The following is a 13081-nucleotide window of genomic DNA, read 5'->3' as shown; positions in this document are numbered from 1 at the left end:
ACACTGAGAAAAGTGTACCAAATATACTGCTCTGATGGCACTTACTGTAGAAGGGTTTTCGTAAGTGAGGATCCACTGTCCTCACACATGGGAGAGCCTATGACTCACAGCACTAAGCCAGCCAGCATGGATGCTAGCCAGAGACACTCAGCATGATGGTCACCCTGTAAACAGGCAGAAAATTAGAAGCCAGCATGTCTCAATTGACAGGAAAAAATTGTGTTATCGTTGCACTACTGAGCCCTCTACCAAGTGACAGCCATACAATGTTCACCCTGGAGACACGTACAAATTGTCCAGGATCGGAAACAGGTTTCAGAGTAGCAGCCGTGTTAGTCTGTATCAGCAAAAAGAACAGGAGTACTTGTGGCACTTCAGAGACTAACAAATTTATTCGAGCATAAGCTTTCATAGGCTACAGTCCACTTCACTGGATGCATAGAATGGAACATACAGTAAAAGATATTTATACGTACAGAGAACATGAAAAGGTGGAAGTACCCATACCAACTGTAAGAGGCTAATTAAGAGAAGCTATTATCAGCAGGGGAGAAAGGGAACCAAAAAGCTGGATCTTACCCTAAAAATAAAATAGCTATCAATAACATGAACAACTAGTCCTAAACAGAAATCAGAATAATATAACCACAGTACATAACTAACAATATTAATTCAACAGATGAAGCTACTGTCAGCAATATACACAAATGTCTTTGATCCTTACCTTTCACTCTCTTGATGTCTTGCTAAATAAGTGGCTGGCTGGCTGCTAACATTCTTGGTGACTGATAGAACAAGCTGTCTCCCTCCAGCCTGACTGCTATCCAAACTGACACTAGTCACTCCCCTTTATTTTCCTTTACAACATTCCTTAAGATTTTTTAAAAATAATTTGAATTTTCCCCCATAACCCAAAACAGGGTGTGACATGCAGTAGGAAAATAATACCTGCAGCTGTACCATGTAAGTTTTAAAATCACATGGCCAGCACTACCAACATACAGCACTAAGACTCAAATCCCCACAGCAACAACATGCTAACCACTCTCTTCCCCCAGACTTATGGAGCTATGGGATGGCTGCCAGGGAGACACAGAGAAATGTGAAAAAGGTTTCATGAATATGAATATTAAAATAAAAATCACAATTCTGGATGTCAGTTCTTTTTCAATCTCCAACATTTATGATTCTATTAAATGATCTATCCATCTTCTTACCAGTGTAGGAATGTTCTCTGCATAGTTATTTTTCTAGGACTTTATCCAGTTTACTTTTAAATGTTGCCAAAGATCTGATCCAAAACCACTGTACTAAATGGATGTCTTCCCACTACCTTCAATAGGAATTCCATCACTTCCACTGGGAGATTATTCTGCAATGGGACTACCCATCTACTTGAAATTTGGCACGTTCTTAAATCCCCGTTGAACTGGGGCCTTAGAGAAATTGTATGGAGTTTTCCTGATTTTTTTTTCAGCCCTAAAATTTTTCTTTCTTAATGTCACCCCAATGTTCTCTTGTATAGGTACCAAACAAAATAATTCCAGTACATCTTTTGCGTGAGTTATCTTGCCTTTGTTTAATTTAACCTCTTTCTCCTTCACTTTTGCCATTGCAAACCAACATTTCACTTTAATCTCCTTTCCCCATCCTCACTTTGATTCTGGTTCTGCCTTTTGTTCTTCCTCCAATTCCTATCTTTCCCTGTCCATTGTTCCTCAACTAACTTACTTCATTCTCTGTGCTACAGTCCCCACTACCACCTATTTTTTGTCAGTCTCATGGCAAACATCTGTTTTGAGATTTTCTGATAACCTTCCCAGGTACTGGACAAGAGCCTGGATCCAAATCCACCATGGCTCAAGTACAGTAGTTGTCATCTTAAATAATGCTTAGGTTGTTAAAATAAGATAATATAAGTAGAGGATAGAAATTAAGAAGTAAAAGTGTGAAGAAGAGATATATTGTGAGATGAGCTTTGCAAATATATGAAGTCAATGAGGCAGAGAAACATATGATGGCTACTGCAGATCGTAAGAGCTGCAGAGGAGCAGTTGCAGCTCTTACACCGACAGTAGTGAGGTAATGTGAACAGCAAGAGAGACAAGGCCAGTGGTAGATGAGTGGGAACAGTGTAGACAGAGAGAAGATATGTGAGGCAGGCTAGAGTTTGTTCATGGAGAGTCTGAAGAACTGGGATTTGGGGATGCAATTGAGAAAGAAAGTGCAGTAGCAAACAGAGAGGAGATTAAGGCATTTCCATGCAGCTTTAAAATAGTAAAGCCCACATTTTTCAGGGAAAGAGGTGCTTAAAAACACAATAAATTCCATCAAAGAAGTATATGAGAGTTTGTGATAGCTAGTACAGTCATACAGTGTGGCTGCTTATGGCACAAATACATCTTTGCTGGAGTAAACAAACTCAATAGTGCTTGGTGGAGAGTTCAAATCTTCCTCTGCACTGCGGGCAAAACTGCTCTCCTTGAGTTTCTGTCTCAGGAATAGAAGTAAGTGACTTTAGATGAGGAAGCAAAAACCTTATTTCTTAAAAAAAATCCAATGCCACAGAGTGTTCTACAGTAAGGGCGCCAACTATCACAGTAACACTACTGTAAAATATAGCATTTGGATCCATTATTACAAAATACTCTAATATGTTTTTGTTTTAAACAAGGGATGGGTTGATGGAGGTAGGCCAGCATTAAAGGAATCTAGTGCTATCAGTAAAGAAACAATTATTTAATTTAATGTGGGAAATGAACTGGATGCTCTAATAGGTTTTCCCTCTAACTTGCAATGTTTACATAATCCTGACATAAACTGGTAAATAGGATCATTTTGCTCTCTCAGTTCTGCCACCAGGAACTGGATAGATGTTCTTCTAGAAGAAAGTTTGCAATTAAAAACTGTTTCAAAGGAACATGTTCTTTGTTTGTTTGCTAAGACAAATTATGACACAAATGCTGGCAAATCACGACTACTAAACAGTCTCTTCTGGTTGTTTTGAATTTACCTTAAAATGAAAGCTCAAATGTTCTCAGCCTATGTATGGACTTTAAAACAAAGGTAGCACGATTAAATGTCAATTAGACGCTGGTAGCTGTTGAGGCTGATCATGTACAAATGTACTTCTGGAACCATTAGGCCTCAAGCACTCCCTGTGAGCCAGCAGTTTGATGTATAAATGCATATTTAGGGAACTTTTTAAAATGTACATTTTCTAAAGACTATAATGTGTAGCACTGAAATATGCACTTAAAAGTCTACTCTTCCCAATGTGAATGCGTTATGTACCTGCCATTAGTGTCAATGACAGTTAAGAAAGCATGCTGAAAGGAGAATAGATTCCTTGGGGATATTTAAGTTACAATCTGTAGTGTCATTTAAGGTGTTTTCCTCCCCCTGCAAGCTCCCCAAAGACTTCTGTGTTATGAATTAGTGATCTAAAAGTTCTATTTAGAAACCTAACCCCATTTTAGTTACAGAAGCACTACATTAAATGGCACCATTAACTTTTTTAAATGTCAGCTTAGTGCTGCTGAAAGGTGCCAGGGTGACAGCCTTGCAGACTGAAGTCCTCTGCAAGCTTCCCTGAACCACCTTTGTTTCTCAAGCCTGTCTGGAGAGACCCATTCTTCAGGGTAAGAGGGTAGTTCAGACACCATTCCCATTCATTCTATGACCATTTTGCTGTAAGTGCTAAGAAGGGTGCTAATTATGGTGATTTTTGTGTAACTTGGATACCTCTCCACTGGGAATGCCACTGAACACCCATGAGATGGCACAGGAGTTTTATAGTGTAAAAATTTAGAAATTGCTCTCATCACAGGTTTCACAGTCCAATTCTCAATCAGAGCATATACCTTAGGACAAGCCTGCACAACTCGTAAAGCGGCGAGGGCCACATTACTCCAAAGAAAACAGCTGAGGGCCGAAACCCCCCGGCCCCACAGAAAACACCCACCCCCAGGACCTCCCGGCCCACGGAAACACCCCGCCCCAGCACCACCCAGCCCTGCAGAAACAAACCCTCCTTCCCGAGCACCGCCCCACCAAAACAGCTATGGGCCAAAAAGGAAAGTTGGGAGTGGGGAGGTGATACTTGATTTTAAATCAACCAGGGGCTCCCAGATGAAGAGGTGCCTGGGAGCCCTCAGGGGCAAATTAAAGGGCCCCGGGGCTCCGGCGGCTGGGGGAACCCGGAGCTTTGCGGAGCTGGGGCAGGGATTTAAAGGGCCCAGAGCTCCTGCTGCTGAGGGGAGCCTGAGCCCTTTAAATCCCAGCCCCAGCCCATCCGCTGGAGCCGCAGCTGGGATTCAAAGGGCTCTGGGCTGCCTGCAACCGCGGAGAGCCCTGAGCCTTTTAAATCTCAGCCGCCACCGGGATTCATAGGGCTCTGGGCTGCCCGCAGCCGTGGGGAGCCCTGAGCCTTTTAAATCTCAGCTGTGTCCGGGAATCTCTGCAGGCAGCCCAGAGCCCTTTGAATCCCGGCCGCGGCTGAGATTTAAAGGGCTCTGGGCTCCCCGTCGCTGCGGGCAGCCCAGAGCCCTATGAATCCCAGCCGCGGCTGAGATTTAAAGGGCTCTGGGCTCCCCGCCACTGCGGGCAGCCCAGAGCCCTATGAATCCCGGCCATGGCTGAGATTTAAAGAGTTCTGGGCTCCTCGCCAGTGCAGGCAGCCCAGAGTCCTTTGATTCCCCGCCGCGGGCCGCACAGTGAGCCTCCGCGGGCCGCATGTTGTGCAGGCCTGCCTTAGGATATAACTGTAGCTATGCTGGCTTAACCCTGTGGTGCAGATGCAGCGTATATCAACAGAAGGGGTGCCAGTACACCATCTCCCCAAGCTATGGTAGCTAGGTCAATGCAAGCATTCTTCCACTGGCCTAACTCTATCTATGCTGGGGGCTAAGTTGGCATAACTACATCACTCAGAGGTGTGGATTTTTTTACTCCTCTGAGCAACACAGCTATGTCAACCTAAATTTTAAGTGTAGGCCAGGTCTTAGACTCAAAGTCCTTTGCTTCAGGAGCGTGTCTAACTGAAATAGATCTCTAGCATCCTTCTTTTTAAACGTCACTTCTCAATGGTGGATTTTGATCGTTTGGTGTGATGTCATCCTCATGATCTAACAGGACTTACCATCTCATCAAGCCCATTATTTGTTTCCACAGATCTGAACTGCTTTGGGTAATGTCTGATTTGTAATGTGGAATAATGTGCTTTGGTGACTCAATGAGACCTCTTATTTCACTTTAACTGAAACTACCTCAACCATTTTTAAAAAATTCAGATTCTCGTCCCCTTACTTAAAACAAACAAACAAACAAAAAACAATTATTATGTCTTGCTGCTTATATCTACCTGTCATATACTGTGTAAAAAAAATCCTTTACTGAAATTAATTTTCTTCACATTTATTTTCCTCCACTGATCACACATACAAGTAAGTTACTACACACATTATTGTCATTATTTTACTTTTAAAGAGCACTGAAGCAGTTGTTGGGTGAAACTGTCACAAAAAAAGATTATATAAATATTGTAAATAGATATAAAAGGAGGAAATAAGATACATTAAAGTCTGTCTCCTTTTTAAACTATGCCTCCTTGCCCACTTCTGCTGAATTTCATCAATGGAAATGTTTTACTTATTGTATGCCACAATTCTGGACAGTCCTGTGGACAGACAGGCACACACGGAGGGAAGATGAATGCAGTCAAAATACACTGAATATTAAAATACTTCACCAAAGTAATCTAATAGCTATACTGATTTAATACATTTACCGCTCAGAAACCTTTTAGAATGTATCATTTTGAATTATGACTACATGATTGCACTTTCTAATTCTCTTATTCCAACACCCGCAAAATAGCAGTTGCTTGTTCTTCATTTTATAAAAATTTGTTTCATTTTTAAATTATTAACTATACAACTTACTGGATCATGTCCTGGGGTACTTGCTCACTTATTCTTTTCATTCTTAAATACAAATGCAGCACAATAATACTTCTGTTTTCACTTCAGACCCTGAAGAGACTCTATTTTACAATACATCATGAGCACCTAGTATATCTTGGAGATAAGAATATTACAGTGTTTGCATACACCAATGTACTGAGCAAAGAGAAGATATTTATTGAAACTAAATAAATTATTATAATCCTACATTAGATCTTGACTAAATGTATCCAACATATCATACTTGAGCAAAGTATTAAAGTGGCCACATTTTCTTACCATATAAACCAAGTCCTCTTTCAGAAAAATTAACAGTTTTGGTTTAAGGTTATTTATATTAATCCTAAATAAATTAGAGGAAGCTAATCTACATAAGTAAGTCTAGTCAAGAAAATATTATATACATACATAAAAGCTGCAAATCTCTTTTTCCTCTCCTAATGTTCATCAAACTTCATGATATTATTACTGGAAGTTAAGGATATGCAGTAAAGAAAAATGACATACCAAGTCAATGCTCAGTTTAAGGAAAAAAATAACTGTAGATGTATAAAAGCCATGAAAGCATCAGCAAGTTAGTGCTGTGATTATTTAATTCTACACTTCACTCTGAAATTTGAGTTTGTCTTTTATCTAGTAAAGTATGTTTAAAAAACAAAATATTTTGTATTTGAGAAATTTACAAGTAAGTATTAAAACATACATGCAACAAACTAGTACTTGGAGTGTCTGGTTTAAACTCACAGTTGAAAAACTCTGTTCTCAGCCATCCTTTGATAGTTTTCATCCAGACACTGCATCAAGTGAGTTATGCTCCAGACAATTGGCCAAATCCTGGCCTCTGAACATACATATATGCAATTCCCCATGGGCCAAACCCTGTTTGCCTTATTCACACAAATATCACAACTGACTTCAGTGGGACTACTTACAAGAGTAAAGAAAGCAGAACTTGTCCCACTAAGTTGTGCACACATATCTGAGGGTAGAACATGGCACCCATTAGCCATTGAAGAGACATTATCTGGTACTTTTGCTTATCTCCCTCACACTAAAATTAAGGTGGGAGTGTTACAAAGCCTAATATTAATAGAAATGCTATAATTTTAAGTGTTCAGTTAAATTTGTTTGTATTTAAGCATTCAGATTTGGTGTTGACAACCCAAACATTGCAGCATTACGTTAGTGCAAGAGAATGAGAAAGTAAAACTTACCAGTCTATTTCTGTTGCTGAAAGTAAGGGAAATGCAAAAAAATAAGAACAGAGTTTAAAATGGAGAAAAGTAAAGTAGAATTTTAAAATTCTCAGGTTAATAACCTAAGGTGCTGGCAGTATTTTTTTTAAATGATCTAAAATGAATCAACAATGCTTTTTTAAAACATAGCATTTCTCTGTACTGATAGGTAAAAGATAAAACTGTATTGAAGATAAAGCACATTGCCCGATCAACCACTGAGCCAGGTCATCCCCTCCCGTGGTAAAACCTTTGGAAGGAGGAAATCTCCACAGAGATCCTCTCATATCATCCCTATTAGGAATGAAAGCACTGGGGTAGCAGGATATGCCTGTAGAAGAAGCCACAGGATCAGCCCCAAACCTGTCAGATCTCCAGGGATCTGCTGGAAGCCACAGCCATCTGTACAAAGACCCTGCATTTACACAGGAGCTGCACTACAGGACTTCTACCAGAGAAAATATATTATGGGCTCAGACCATGTTATCTTCTCCAGGTAGCCTCCTTGGGCTGGACAAAATGTGTATCAGCTTTTGGGCTCTTTCCCCTCTGAACAAACTCCAGATTCACATGGTGCCCTCCATAAGGGCCATGGGAGAGGGGAGGATGCAAGAGGCATGAGCCCTCTTGCCTTTCATGTCAGAAAGGGGAGAGCTGTGCATGGAGGAAACCCTCAGTGCATGTGTCTAAGGAAGCTGAGCTACGGCACTGATTTCTAATCCTAATATACAAGTGTTATAAAATGAAGCTGAAATTTAGGTGGCTGTTTTGTATATTCCTTATGTACCAGCATGATTGAGTAGGGATCCAATCCCGCAACCCCTTCCTCCAGTGAGGAATGACAAGTCCCACTGAAGTTAATAGGGCTACTCATGTAAGAAAGGACTCTCAAGATCAGGTGCTATATATAAGTCTGAGAAAATAATTTGTTAGTTTATGACTGTAGAACCAGTAAGTAGAACTTGTGTGTTTGGGCATCCACTGAACTCACTGTTATTATTATTATTAATTATGTTTATTACAGCATGACCTAGGAACCAACCCAGATTAGGGCCTCATTGTGCTAGGCACTGTACAAATAGAGCAGTAAACAGTCCCTTCCCCAAAAAGCTTAGTCAGCAATGCCACATTAGTTCTTTTACTTGGGTGGGGGGAAAGAGGAGTGGTTAGGAAGGGATTAGCTATTACACAGAAGACATGGGAAGGGAGAGGGGTTATAGGGACAGATCAAGTGAGAAGGAAGGAAGGGATGGAAGGTAAGATTGGCAGGCATGGAGTAACACTGAGGTGAAGCAACTGGAGGAGGTTGGAGCAAACAGCCAATCATCACAGGGCAGAGAAAATCCTCTCAAAACTGTAGAAAATATCAGTGTCCGTTGACCCCTGCTTCTGCAGCTGCTCTGCTGGATTCAGTCTCTAACTGAATAGTAAGACTTTCATCGACCTTAAGAGGAGTTGGACTAGGTCTATAGAGAAGGAACTGGGGTAGAAGGTCAGGAAGAAAAGATTCTGAAGAAAATGTAATTTTAAAAATATAGTTATGCCATTGACAGTATCCTTGTTATTAATAACAATTAATTCATAAGCTAAAAAATACAAGACAAGCTTCAATCAGAGCAAATATTTACAGTTGAAATATACAGACACATACCTCTGAATATAGGCATTTTTAATGGAAATCCTGACCCATCCTTACCATATTGATTCTAACAAGTACCTATGTAATTAAATACAATAGAGTATGTTGAAAGAACATTACGGGCCCAATCCTGTTCCCAGTGAAGTCATTTAAGTCAGTGATTGAATGGGGAAATTAAGCATTTTACATGTAGTCAGTGTAATGAATCCACTCCAGATTAGCTATGACTGGAAGTTACATAGCAACGGTAAGTTGGTAGTACACCTCTACCTTGATATACCACTGTCCTCGAGAGCCAAAAAATCTTACCAGGTTATAGGTGAAACCATGTTATATTGAATTTGCTTTGATCCACCTGAGTGCGCAGCATCCCCACCCCCCAGAGCTCTGCTTTACCGCGTTATATCTGAATTCATGTTATATCGGGTCGCATTATATCGAGGTAGAGGTGTACTAACATAACTCCTGGTAACATATCACTTCTGGCACATCTGTTGGCAATTTTAGCAAGGAGGGTAAGGAGTGAATAGACAAAGAGTAAACTCCTTTATCCCTCTAAAGTGGTCCCCGCAGCACCAGTTTGATATTAATTAGCAGAACAGTTCTGCTACTGTCCACACTATATCTGTTCTACATAGAAACAGTTGCACAACTCCATTTCCATTCTTATCATCTTTCACAAGCAGTAAATTCAGTTATTTTATCATGGGCTTTTAATGGGGAATAAAGAGGAGAAGATGAACTATGAGAACTCCCTCTCCTACGTGCACAAAAAAATGCTTAACATTTCTGATAGACATAATCCAGAATATTGAGGGTTAACATAAACTCCATATCAAATTCAGAGATAATGTGTAGGGTGGTGCAAGATCACCTTGCACTCAATCAGATACCCTTACACTCAAGTCTATTCATGTGTGCACTCCATTCAGAGTCTAACAGTGTAAGGTCAGAATATGGAAGTACCCCTCACCCTATTTTAAAATAATCATGTTCTGTCTCTTCCAGTTCAGACTCCTTTATGTCAGTACAACAAGTGTAAGGGAGTCTCATTTACGTTATCTTACATCTCGCCTCAGAATTTGGCCTTCACCCTTAGCTTCTGTCAAAGCAAGGTCTGGAAAATGGCCTTTATGGATTTCTTTTTTATTATTATTGCTAATAATTTGGATGAGAATTGTTATTACTGTTCTGAGTATTAAAATTCTTACTATACACTATTTTTCTTTGTTCACTAATTATTGTTTTGTTTGTCTGGAAACAGGACCCGATAAATGGAATATAGTTTTTCTTTGTTTACTATTTATTATTGATTCATCTGTCTGAAAACAGGAACTGTTTTGATAAATGGATTAAATAGTAATCTGGTATCATAGGGTTTAAGCCTTTTCCCGTATAATTCAAAGGCTAAATTCTTATTGACTTCAGTGTTGCGGAACTGTGCTCATAGTGACTTCTTCACATCACTCCATATCTTCTACTGAAATACGAGGGCCAAATCCAGTGGAACTACTCAGGTGAGTCCAATTTGGAACCCAGAGCCCAATCTCGTTCCCAGTGATTTCCACAGGACTAGAAGCAGACAATTATTTTGTAACTTTTGATAGAAACTCCTCAGTGAATCAAAAGAGATTTTCCTACAAAACCACACTGTTAATGGAACTATTTCTCTCAAGAGGTCAAAGCATCAAAAAAGGTGGTGTTCCTTCAGACCTCCAGCCCCCTTTACACTGATACCAATAGCTCCAACTCTGAACATGCAGAGTTAAATAAAAGCATAACCTGCGTAAGTAAGACTAGAGTGTCAACTTTATACATGAATTTGCATTTTCATATGTTTACAAGCTAACACCATTTCAAACATTTTTAAAATCCCAGCTTAATGGAAGGTTCTAAAACATACATTATAGATTTGCTCTAATCTATCAAGCACATTTGTATATCTTGGAAATGAGCATTTTTCTATGTGTGAACTCATGTAGGCATTTTTTTAAATGGTTATTCTACTTCTAATAAAACCTAATGAGGGAATGGCATATGTGTATATAATGTACATTCACAGAAAGATAAAAATTATAAGGGTGTGCAATCAAGATGTTCTGCCCTCTGAGATAAATCACAACAGCAAAGCCAGATCATACCCAATAAATCCATGGCTGAATTACAGTATAAGTAATGTGTGTCCATCAATTAATGCATTTATAATATATAGTGTATCTCCTAAATATAAGAATGCCAAGAAAATCCATATGTAAAATAACAATTCAAAAAGTGTTATGCATGCAACACACTGCCAGTGTGTCTGGCACCATGAAACACAGTTTATTATTCATGGGTCTTATTACAAGCTAGTACTCCACTGCAGGATATAATGGCCCCTTAAATACTTATCTCAAAAGACATATTCTTCTCATAGGGGTCAAAAGCCTATTTTGGGTACATAAATTTAGGATATAAACTCGTATTTAAAATACATAGTAAAATCTTTTCAAAATATTGTTAGTATGTGTCAGCAGTAGCCACTTTCATAGTTTAATAATCTTGATTAGTTATCGATTTATCCAGAATACCAAAAACAGTTTTAGACCATATTATAAATTAATCACTTGTTACATTTATTTAACTTTTACTGAAGTTGGAAAATAATATTAATAGTATAATCATTAGCAGACCCTTTTTAACTATGGCATAGTGAAGACAGGATTGTGTATAGCGAGAGCATCTTCAGCTATTGATCTTCTTGCCAAGCAGTGATGGAATGTTTTAAACGTTAGGAGTTAGTCTGATTTATTTAAATCAATGTTTTATTTTCCTGATTTAATTTTATATATAATGTACACATGCACTATGTCTTACAGTGATGATACTATATTCAGTAAATAAAGGTTATTTACAACTGTGACAGATAAAATACAATTATTAATAAAGCCACAAGTTAAAAGTAGCTAAACATCCAAATCTCCAAATGTCCATTTTTTCTGTTCCCCTCCCCCCTTATAAAAGAATCTAATGTATAAGACTATATACCAAACCACAACCATCTAACATAATAGATGATACCAGAAACAGCCTAATTTTCTAAAAACTTATAGAACAGTTTCCTGCTGGAACAAAACTTTGGAAGGACACTAAGCCTCTCCCACCACAAAGGAAGCAATTCAACCTCCACTATCCTTTCGTTTTGCCACTCAAGGGTGAGGGCACAAAGTGGCAGTGGCATGAAATCTGGGGAGTTCTGCTGCGGGAGGCTGGTGATAGTTAAAGATGGGGTGAAGAAAATGACACTGAAAGGCCCCCGCTAAAGCGCCACTGCACAACGAGGTCCAGCCCCACCCCAGTGTCTCTGGCTCCAGAGGAGAGGTGGTGCAATGCCCAGGCTGCCCTGAGGAGCCTCCACGGGAACTCTGCAAACAAAGTAACTTCCAAGGTGACATTAGGAGACTGGAGCACAGGTGGGGAGGGCTCCTCTCCTCCTCGCAACCCCTGTGGGTACAGAGAACCCAAGCGAGCCCTTCTCAGCGCGCAGGGCCAGTCCTTACCTTCAGCCAGCCCCTTCCATCAGCCCGGCAGAAGCCAAGCAGCAGCAGAGCCGCGCTGAGGCAGGGGAAGGGGAGCCGAGAGGATTGCAGCTGCTTTCCCTCCTCTTCTTCCTCAGCCGCCTCTCCCGGGCCGGGAAGCGCCGAGCAGCCTTTCCCCCCTGGCCGGCTGCCTCCTCCCGCCCTAGCTCTGGGGCAATTGTTTGTTTGTTTGTTTGAAGGGAGCCCGGAGCAGCCCACCGGGCAGCCTGGTTGGGAGAAGCCAGCCCCTGACGCGCTTGGGGGGGAAGGAGGGGTTTGCAGGGAGGGGGTCCAGACGCTCGCGCGGCGGCGCACCGAGCGCCCCCCCGCCGGCTCCCCACCCCGGAAGGGAGACGGAGCCTTGGCGCCTGGCTGCCCCCAGCCACCCGCCTTGCACCTGGGGAACGAGCTGCGGCGAGCCTCCCCTCCACCCCGCGTCCTTCCCCAGCCGAGAGCCACCCCCCTCCCCCGCCGCCGCACGCGTAGAGGGGGCTGCAAGGAGCCTCCCCCGTCCCTGGAGTGGGGAGACCCCCCGAGACTTACCCTCCCCGCCAGGGCTGCTGAGAAGACGCAGCATTTTTTATTAATTTTTTGCAAGCCACCTTCTTTTCCGGCAGCCCAGGCTCCCCTCCCCCGCCTCCTTTGGGGGGCCGGGGATCCCCCCTCCCTTCCCGCGCCTGCCCGCTT

At 41.3% G+C, this 13081-nt stretch overlaps 1 protein-coding gene across 5 annotated transcripts in view; it reads right to left on the bottom strand.

Annotated features, from left to right (window-relative positions):
• The window catches only part of MPPED1 (metallophosphoesterase domain containing 1), a 73441-nt gene extending 60774 nt beyond the window's left edge, over window positions 1-12667 (bottom strand). For 2 of the 5 annotated variants that reach the window (XM_050925067.1, XM_050925103.1), the window contains exon 1: window positions 12377-12667. The gene's annotated coding sequence lies outside the window, so the exon portion shown is untranslated. Of the gene's footprint in view, window positions 1-45; window positions 165-724; window positions 978-12376 lie in introns of those variants that run through there. The other 3 variants (XM_050925075.1, XM_050925086.1, XM_050925094.1) reach the window with 3 other exon arrangements.
• Window positions 12668-13081: the final 414 nt, after the last annotated feature.

This window comes from Gopherus flavomarginatus, chromosome 1 (assembly GCF_025201925.1).
Source record: "Gopherus flavomarginatus isolate rGopFla2 chromosome 1, rGopFla2.mat.asm, whole genome shotgun sequence".
NCBI classification, from domain to species: domain Eukaryota; kingdom Metazoa; phylum Chordata; order Testudines; family Testudinidae; genus Gopherus; species Gopherus flavomarginatus.
The sequence above is the reverse complement of the archived record's forward strand: the minus strand, read 5'-3'. Positions and strand labels throughout refer to the sequence as shown.